This window comes from Mus caroli, unplaced genomic scaffold, assembly GCF_978045245.1.
Source record: "Mus caroli unplaced genomic scaffold, Mus_caroli_1 scaffold_7, whole genome shotgun sequence".
NCBI lineage: Eukaryota > Metazoa > Chordata > Mammalia > Rodentia > Muridae > Mus > Mus caroli.
In genome coordinates this window covers 4,313,993-4,323,170 of record NW_028227262.1, presented here as the reverse complement: position 1 = coordinate 4,323,170, position 9,178 = coordinate 4,313,993, and positions in this window count along the sequence as shown.

The window sequence follows — 9,178 nt, the reverse complement described above, 5'->3', positions numbered from 1 at the left end:
GCAACAAATGTCAGCCTTGCCCTCAGCTGTGTGACTGGGTTTCTTTAAAGACTGCTTGTCATTCCTGGATGGACAGGCCAGTCATTTATGACTTCGCAGCCTCTGTGTCATCTGTCCCAGCCTCTTGGGTAGTGGCCACACCCCTCCAGGACCCAGATTACTTAAGAGTTGTGTTCCAATTAGAAAAGGAAAGTTCTTATTCTAGGAATTACTGACTATGTCACCGTGAGATTGTAGCCATTTCAAAGAGCTGACACACTTAGAAGGCTGGAAGGAACTAGAACCAAATGCTTCATATTCTCCAGCATGGTTGCTCCCCAGCCGGCTGAATTCACCTAGAAATGCGTAAGATCAACTGACTCTCGCTTGTGTGAGAAGAGTCAGCCATCAGACCGGAGTAAAAGAAGATTTTCAAGACCCTGTCTCCTGTGATGCTTCAGGCTGGGCTGAAAAATGAGCACAGACACATATACTTTTTTTTTTTCCTAAAACCAAACCCCACACCTCTTTGACTTTTATTTGTAAAGAATCTTCCTAGTTTTGAAAATTACTTAGAGTCATTATTATGGGGAACTGTCCATTATTATTTTTTAAGATAATCATTTTTGGATCTTAGCAGTATACCAAGAACCATGCCAAAGGGTGGTATTTTCGAATCAGCCTCATCATGTCCTCTATGCAGATGGCCCTGTTTATGGGCCTGTTTCCAGAACCCGTGTCTTTAGGCCCAACAATGACTGTTAATGAGGCTTTAGCAAATTCTCTGGGACTGACCACAGGTAGGAATACCTTTGCTGGGTATTGGTCTGATGGTCTGATCATGTAGACAATGAGGAATAAGGCAGCTGTGGATCTCCACCCTCACAGAGCAGAGCAGAGGTGAGACAAACTGGGAGCAGTTGTAATAAAATTTGATGAGTCTTATAAAGTCTGGAGTCTCACAGCAGTCAAGTCAAAGCGTAGTTTGATGGTGCCAGTGCGAGGAGCTGACGCTCACTATGAGAAATGTGAGTCGTTGACAATATATGCCATTGAATCCACAAACCTACAGTCCTTTAAGGTCTCCTTTCTGCCCCCACACTTTACCCTCCCCCTCCTTTCTCCTCAACTCTTTTCTTTTTATACCTTTTCCCCTTGGCCCCTTTTCTTTTATACCTAAGTTAAGAACATAGTTTCTTTTTCATTAGTATTAGTATTCAAATTGCTATCTCTTTGTTTTTAACTGGAATTGGGGAGCTTCCTCAGGTCAGAAGGCACTTTCAACAGAAACAAACTAACCAGAAACTGAGTTCAAACACTTAGTGAGCCTCTATACTTGTTAAACAATACAGACTTAGGCAGAAATAAGGATATCGCATTCCCCGAGACCATTTGAACTCTAAGAATTATTTTCTATTATTAAAGTAGTTCACCAGGCAGTGGTGGCACATGCCTTTAATCCCAGCACTTGGGAGGCGGAGGCAGACAGATTTCTAAGTTTGAGGCCAGCCTGGTCTACAGAGTGAGTTCCAGGACAGCGAGGGCTACACAGAGAAACCCTGTCTCGGAAAACCAAAAAAAAAAAAAAAAAAAAAAAAAGTAGTTCACTTGTTTTTGCCCAGCCCAAAATATTGGAAAAATAATTTAAAATATATTCTGAAACTCATATCCCAAGAGGTCTGTCTGTTCTCCAATTTCTTAGAACAGGTGTCTTATTTCCATACCTAAATGTATGCAGTTTGGGGCTTCACCTAGAAGGGTGGGGGGAGCAGACTTTCTTGCAAAATCAAGCAAGCAAACAAAGGAATTCCCCCACCTCCACTCCCCTTGCCCTGCACTTTAAAGCTAGATAGAGAAGTCACCTAACTGAAACTTCAAAACAATGTGGCCTTGGACTTGAGAATCAGTCTGGCGGTTTGGGGTTTGTAGGACCCCCAAGGCCACACACAGCATGTGAAGTGCCTTGTCTGTCCCAGATGACTTCTGCTATTATCGCGTTAATTTGATCCTTTGAAGGTGCAAAGAATTAGAAACAATCACCTGGTCGTCTGTTCCAGGTCTGCTTAAAAGCCAATGGTGTGAAAAAGTAGGTAAAAGTCGAAGGGCCCGTTGTCTGGCTAATGGAGAACTCACTAGCCTGTCTTGGCCATCGGGCGGGCGAGCGAGCTGTGAGGAACAGCACCAGCGAAGGTGCCTCCGCTCCCCTCCCGTGACCAGCACTCAGCTCCCCTCCCGTGACGTCACGGGAGACCTTGGCTCCTTGCCACGCCCATGACTCAGCTCTAGCGTCTGCTTTTCTCCACCTGCTTATTTTCTAATTACTACCACTGACTCCAGCTCACTTTCTCTCTGTCTTGCGGCTTTGCTTACTCATGGCTTCTGTTTCCTGTCTTCCTTCCCTCCACTTCTGCATTTACCCAGGGTTGACCCTCCCGGGATGTTTCCTACGCAAACTCTGCAAGACAGAAGAAAGTTGAGTGCTACATCCCAGGCCAGGAGACTTCAGGTCCCATGCCCTCCCTGACTAATTAGCAAGTCTCAACAACAGCAAGGACATAGCAACACACCTCTAGGGAGCATCTCACCAAGCCACTGTGATGCTTTGCACGGGAGAGCCACAAACTGCTGTAACCAAAGACACTTAGCCTGAAAGACTGCACGGTGTTTATCATTCAATTTTGAAACTAAACAAAGCCTGGTGTTAAGGTATGTTAGTGGTCCTCATCACTGCAGAGCCTACCGAATATGGAAAAGTCTAAAGCTTGGCTGGTAAACCCTGCCTAAAGTGAGCCGCTTTGGCCGAATTGTCTTTGCTTAGGAGAGTGAGTGGGATTGGTATATGCATTGAAGGAAGATTGCTGACTTTAGAAAAAGTAGAGTAGGAAGGGAACATGAAAAGCATCCTTAGTTTCCCACTTCGGGGTGCTACAAGGAAGTGGGAAGGCAGAAACAGGACTAGGATCAAAACCACAAAACCGTCTACTCACCCAGAGCCCAGGCTTTCTGGGTTGGACTTTGTGCACAGGTATATCCTTTTTTTTTTTTTTTTTTTTTTTTTTCTGGAGGAAGATTCCATAGTGTAGCAAAGAGTTTGAAACTCCCAGGGAAGGAGTTACAGAGACAAAGTTCGTAGCTGTGATGAAAGGATGGACCATTTAGAGACTGCCGTATCCAGGGATCCTTCCCATAAGCAGCTTCTAAACGCTGACACCATTGCATACACTAGCAAGATTTTGCTGAAAGGACCCAAATATAGCTGTCTCTTGTGAGACGATGCCGGGGCCTAGCAAACACAGGAGTGGATGTTCACAGTCAGCTATTGGATGTATCACAGGGCTCCCTATGCAGAAGCTAGAGAAAGTACCCAAGGAGCTAAAGGGATCTGCAACCCTATTGTCGGAACAACATGATGTACTAACCAGAACCCCGGAGCTCTTGTCTCTAGCTGCATATGTATCGAAAGATGGCCTAGTCGGCCATCATTGGAAAGAGAGGCCCATTGGACTTGCAAACTTTATATGCCAATATAGGGGAATGCCAGGGCCAAAAGAATGGGAATGGGTGGGTAGGGAAGTGGGGGGCGCTATGGGGGACTTTTGGGATAGCATTGGAAATGTAACTGAGGAAAATATGTAATAAAAATATTAAAAAAAAAAAAAAGAGAATCTCCAACCCCAGCTCCAGGCGCTTATTCTGCCAATAAGATTTCACCATTTCCTCCCTTAAACAATGTGAGTGACAGAAGCTCTGTCGTAGGTTTGACACGTGGAATAAAGAAAGTGCCGCGCGGGCCGCATATCAGGAAGAAGGCTTGCGTTAACTCCTGTCAAATGTTAAGCATGTCCAGTCATGCATTAATCAATCCTTCATGACTGACTGAGAGGGGCAACTTCCATCACACCCATAAATAAAGCTGCAGACTGTGGGGTGTGCACAGTGCTTGGCAGGGAAACATTTATAAGTGATTTGTCATAAGGATATTCATATCTATTACAGACATTGATTTTGTCGTAAAAATCTCATGTTTTGAGCCTCTCTCTCTGTTTTTTTTTTGGCTGTACAATCAAGGGATTAGGAAGAAGATAAGGAGGAGACATTACCTCACAGGCTATCCACACATATTATCTCTGTATAATTTAGTTGTGATTATAATTATAATTCCCTAAAAAGCACTCATGGCTTTTCAAATATGAGGTATTACCATTTTGTAATTATTAATCACTCCAAGCTTCTCTGTATTCTTTCTTAAGAGCATCTGAAAACACCAATTTTATCTGATTGATAAGGTTTTCCTTTCAGATTCTTTCCAACAATGAAATCATGTAAAGTCCAGCTCAATAGATATCAAACCACAGACGTGACTACACATTTCTTTCTGTTCACCCGTGTGTTGGTAATTCTGACTGATGTCACACTAACAAGAACAAATTAGGGCCGAAGGAGTTTATTTTGCCTTCTCTTTCTGGAGGGAGACAGTCTATCACAGAGAGGGAGGCATAGCAGCAGACATCCATGAGCGAAGCCTTAGTGGCAGAAGCAGGAGGCCACTTGGCTATGCTCCATCTACACTCAGAAAGTAGAATTTGAATGAGAAGAGAGACCCAGTTACAAACTTCAAGCCTGCCCCTAAGGATCTCTCCCTTCACCTTCTAAAAGTTCCACAACCTTCTCAAACTTGGAAGGTTCCCAGTTGGGAACAAATAAGCAAATCTATGAGCCCACAGGTAATGTAATTTCTTATTCAAACTACAGCAACCAATCTTTGAGAAGTCAAGATTCGACTACTTGCTTAAATTCTGTATAATTTTAAGTATTATACTTATTTAAGGTACTTATTTAGTAGATGAGGAAATCAGACAGAGGGAAGGTATACAGAATCACACCAGAGATAAAGCTGGGGCCATGAAAACACAGATCTGTGGACTCCATCAGTCCGCCTGCCATCAGGACCAGCAGGCTAACCATGCATACCAGTGACCAGCCACATGGACCAGGGAACTGTACCAGACAATTCCACCAGTGACCAGTCAACTGCATCAGTGGAGTAGCCAGTGCCATCAGTGACCAGCCACTTACACTAGTGGGCCAGACACTGGCACAGTTTGGTGACTCATTGAATGGGAAGTGTAGCTGGACTCAGAAGAGAAGCACAAGAGCTGTAGCAGTGGATCAGCAGTTAAACCACTTGCTGCTCTTCCAGAGGACATGGATTTGGTTCAAGGCACCAACATGGCAGCTCACAACCATCTGGACTGGAAATGGCCAGACAGTTGGCTACGGATCAATTCTCTCATGGGTGTGAGAACACCCAAAGGGTTCATGTGAATTGGAAGACCTGGTTCTAAGGTGGATCATTCACATGGTGACATTGGCACCAGCTGCAGGCACATGGCCTTCGTCACCTCCCATAGGAGCTCCTTCACGGGACTACTTGAGTGTCTTTACGAGATGTCAGGCAGCTACTTCTTTAGAGCAATCAAGAGACAGTGACAGTAGTCACACACCATCAGGTCTGTATGTGTGTGTCAATCATATACTTCCAAACCTTGACTTCCGGGGAAGTACGGCACCTGCATTGCTGATCTGGGCCATTTGCCACCCGAACAAATATCAGATGAAAATGATACAAAGCTTGTAACTTTTAAACTTTGCAAACAGATAAAAGAGGCATCTTTGAAGGAGAGCTTCCCCGCCATCTTAATTCCAACTGGAGAACCTTGGAGGGGAAAACTTGGTCAGACATGTACCGTGTGATCATTCCACTGACCCCTGATTTGGTTGTTCTAACCAGAACCACTTGCTTAGAGCTCAAAGCAAAGAGAGTGTGTGGACATGAGCTCAATGCCCAGCACTCATGTAATAGCAGGGTGGTGCTGCAGGCAGGGTGTGCAGACAGGAGGATCCTGGGCCTTGCTGGTCATCCAAGACTGCTGAATCGATGAGCTCAGCAGTAAGTGAGAGGCTCCTTTAGAAACTGAAGAACAATAGAAAAAGGCACTTGGTATTGACCTCTGACCTCTAGACATATGGGCACATGCACCAACACACACACACACACACACCTATAGTACAATATTAAGATGAATAAATTGATGTTGATATGACCAGCACCTTTAGATCTTCCCACTTATGAGCACGCACCTCTGTGTGCTTGTGTCTGGCTCTGTGTGGTATCCCCACATTACTGAAGAGAAAACAGAGCCCTGTAAGACTAACTTTCCCTTGGTCATTCAGTGTGCGTATGGGGAAAGTATAATCTGGGTGAGTTGCTACCATAGAGTCAGTCAGTGTACTGCTTTATCTTAAGCCCTACTGTGTCTCACTGTAGCCCCCTGCAGTAGCCAGGGCGAGTGGGTAACAAACCTAGAGAAAAATGTGGTCACAAATGCACATAAGGATCAGGAGACTAGGGGAAAAAACACACCAAAAAGTCACAGCCATTGTGCACACCTATGCCTGTGTGAGCAGCTGTGTGCACTCTCCTCGCCTGTCTCCCACGGCCGATGCTTTCCCATCTGCATGCAAACATTCTTGACGCCACCCATGATGAGAATTCAGCTAACCTCACATGCTCTTTGCCTCAGATCCTCTCTAATGACCTCAGATTGCTGTGCACCCTCGGGACAGAATCGTGAAGTTGTCAATGCTCCCTGATGCTCCTCATCTCGTCCTCTTACTTCTCTGTCTGCTGTGGCCAGGTGGATGTGCTATCAGGATAACCTTTTGCTGAGGCCACCAGGTGAGCTCTTCATTCCAAATCTTCACAGCTTAACCTCCTGTCTGTTGTTTATTTGATCCATCTTCCTAGGATTCCTGGACACAGAAGTTCCTCCAGTCTCAGTATCTTCTTCCCTCCCTCCTCCCTCCTTCCCTCTTCCCTCCTCTGTCCCTCTTCCTTCCTTCCTCTCTCTTCCCTCCTTCCTACTTCCCTCTTCCCTCCTTCCTACTTCCCTCTTCCCCCCTCCCTCCTCCCCTCCCTTCTCCCCTCCCTCCTCCCCTCCCTCCTCCCTCCCTCCCCCTCCCTCCTCCCTCCCTCCCCCTTCCCTCCTCTGTCCCTCTTCCTTCCTTCCTCCCTCTTCCCTCCTTCCTGCTTCCCTCCTTCCTTCCTCCTTCCCTCTTCCTCCCTCCCTCCTCTCCTCCCTCTCTCCCTCCTCCCCTCCCTCCTCCCTCCCTCCTTGCTCTTAGTGCCCACATGCAAACCTTCTCTCAGTAAAAGGTACCATCATGCACCCAAGTCAGAAACCACACCCTCCTCCATCCCTACCCAGTTCCCACACACAACTGACCAACAGACATCATTTCCAACACCTTCCCCCCTGAGGGTGTCTAGTCCTCCCCAGCTGCTCTCCCACGCTATCTGTAGACTTGGATAAGTCTCTTTTCACTTGCAAGTAAGGCCCAACCAAACACCTTTTATTGCAACACCCTCTCCCCAAGACCTGCATGCTGGCTCCTGCCTCTGCAAGGTCTTGCTCCCCACTGCTGCCTGTTTCTCATTGCCTTCTATAGCTCTCTCTGTCTAGAATATTTCCCCCCTGGCTTCGCTGACAGAATGGCACTATTCATTTTGGCAAGTGTCAGCTGGAAGAAACTCTCCCAAACGCTCTCTCTGCTAGGCATACTTAATTGTTCAATTACTGTTCCTTCCATATTTGGAGCTTGATTTCAAGCCTGTGCCCTTGGTGTTTAAAACTCTGTCCCCCTCAGTTTCCTAGGGATGTTCTGATTTACCTTTTCTTTCAGTCTTGCGGTCTCTTCCTCATTTCCGACTACCTGAGTAGAAGTGATAATGCTCTGTTCCCCACTGCCCTCTCCTCCTAGTGTGTCCCCACTGCCCTCGCCTCCTAGTGTGTCCCCACTGCCCTCTCCTCCTAGTGTGCCCCCACTGCCCTCTCCTCCTAGTGTGTCCCCACTGCCCTCGCCTCCTAGTGTGTCCCCACTGCCCTCTCCTCCTAGTGTGTCCCCCATTGCCATCTCCTCCTAGTGTGTCCCCCACTGCCCTCTCCTCCTAGTTCTATCTCTGCACCAGTTGGCATTATCTGTGATTATTATTATTTTATATTTTTAACTTTTATGTGTATGTTTGTCTGCATGTGCATATGTGTATCACCTATGTGCCTAGTACCCCTGGAGGTCAGAAGAGGGCATTAGGTGCCCTGGGACCAGATCACAGATGGTTGTGAGCAGTGGAGTGTGCACTGGGAATGGAACCCAGGTTCTCTGCAAGAGCAGCAGGTGCCTTGACATGCTAAGTCATCCTTTAGGCCCTATCCATCTGTGGTTGTTTAATTCATTTATCTATATGGGTGGGTTTCTAAGTTTCCCAGTTAAATATATATATTCTAGCATTCTACTAGTAAACCTGAAATAAACATTTTAATGAATACAAATTTAAAAGTAGCTTAGTGCATATCAGTTACTACCAAGTATCAGATACTCTACTGGGTGAGAATACAGATTTAAAAGTAGCTTAGTGTTTATCACTGGGCATTGGAGACATTTGTTGCTCTTCTAAAACTTCAAAGCTGAACCTGTGACACACATCCCTCAACAAGACCACACCTCTTCCAACAAGGCCACACCTCTTCCAACAAGGCCACATTGCCTAGTCCTTCCCAAACAGTCCCACCAAATGGGGACCAAGTATTCAAGTATATGAGTCTATGGGAGCTCTTCTCATCTAAACCACACGGTTTTATTTCCCTCATGGGGGATTGAACTCAGGTCCTTATGCTTGCATGACAAGTAGTTTGCCAATGGAGCCATCTCCTCAGCCTACAAGAAAGCCCTAGAAACACACACACACACATACACACACAAATTAAAAACAAACAAGCAAACAAACAAGAACCTCATGCAGACACAAAATGCATGTGTTGATTAATAACATTAAAATAATAATCCAGTAAAATTTAAAAAGAAATGAATACCTGGCCATAAGTACAAGAAATACAAATGACTTGCAGCCCAAACTTGCAAAAAGCAAAACATTTATAATTTAGAATTTCTGGACCTTTTACTTTTTTGTGTCACTCTCATAAATATAAAAATTGATAAATACTGGAAACAGAAATGCCACAACGGATCCCCAGATCTTTGTCCACAGGGTGGTTCGTGTTCTCACAAATCACTAAAGCAATCATATGGGAAAAGCAGTTCTTGCCAATAAACGGCTTTGAAAAAAAAACATCTCTCAATA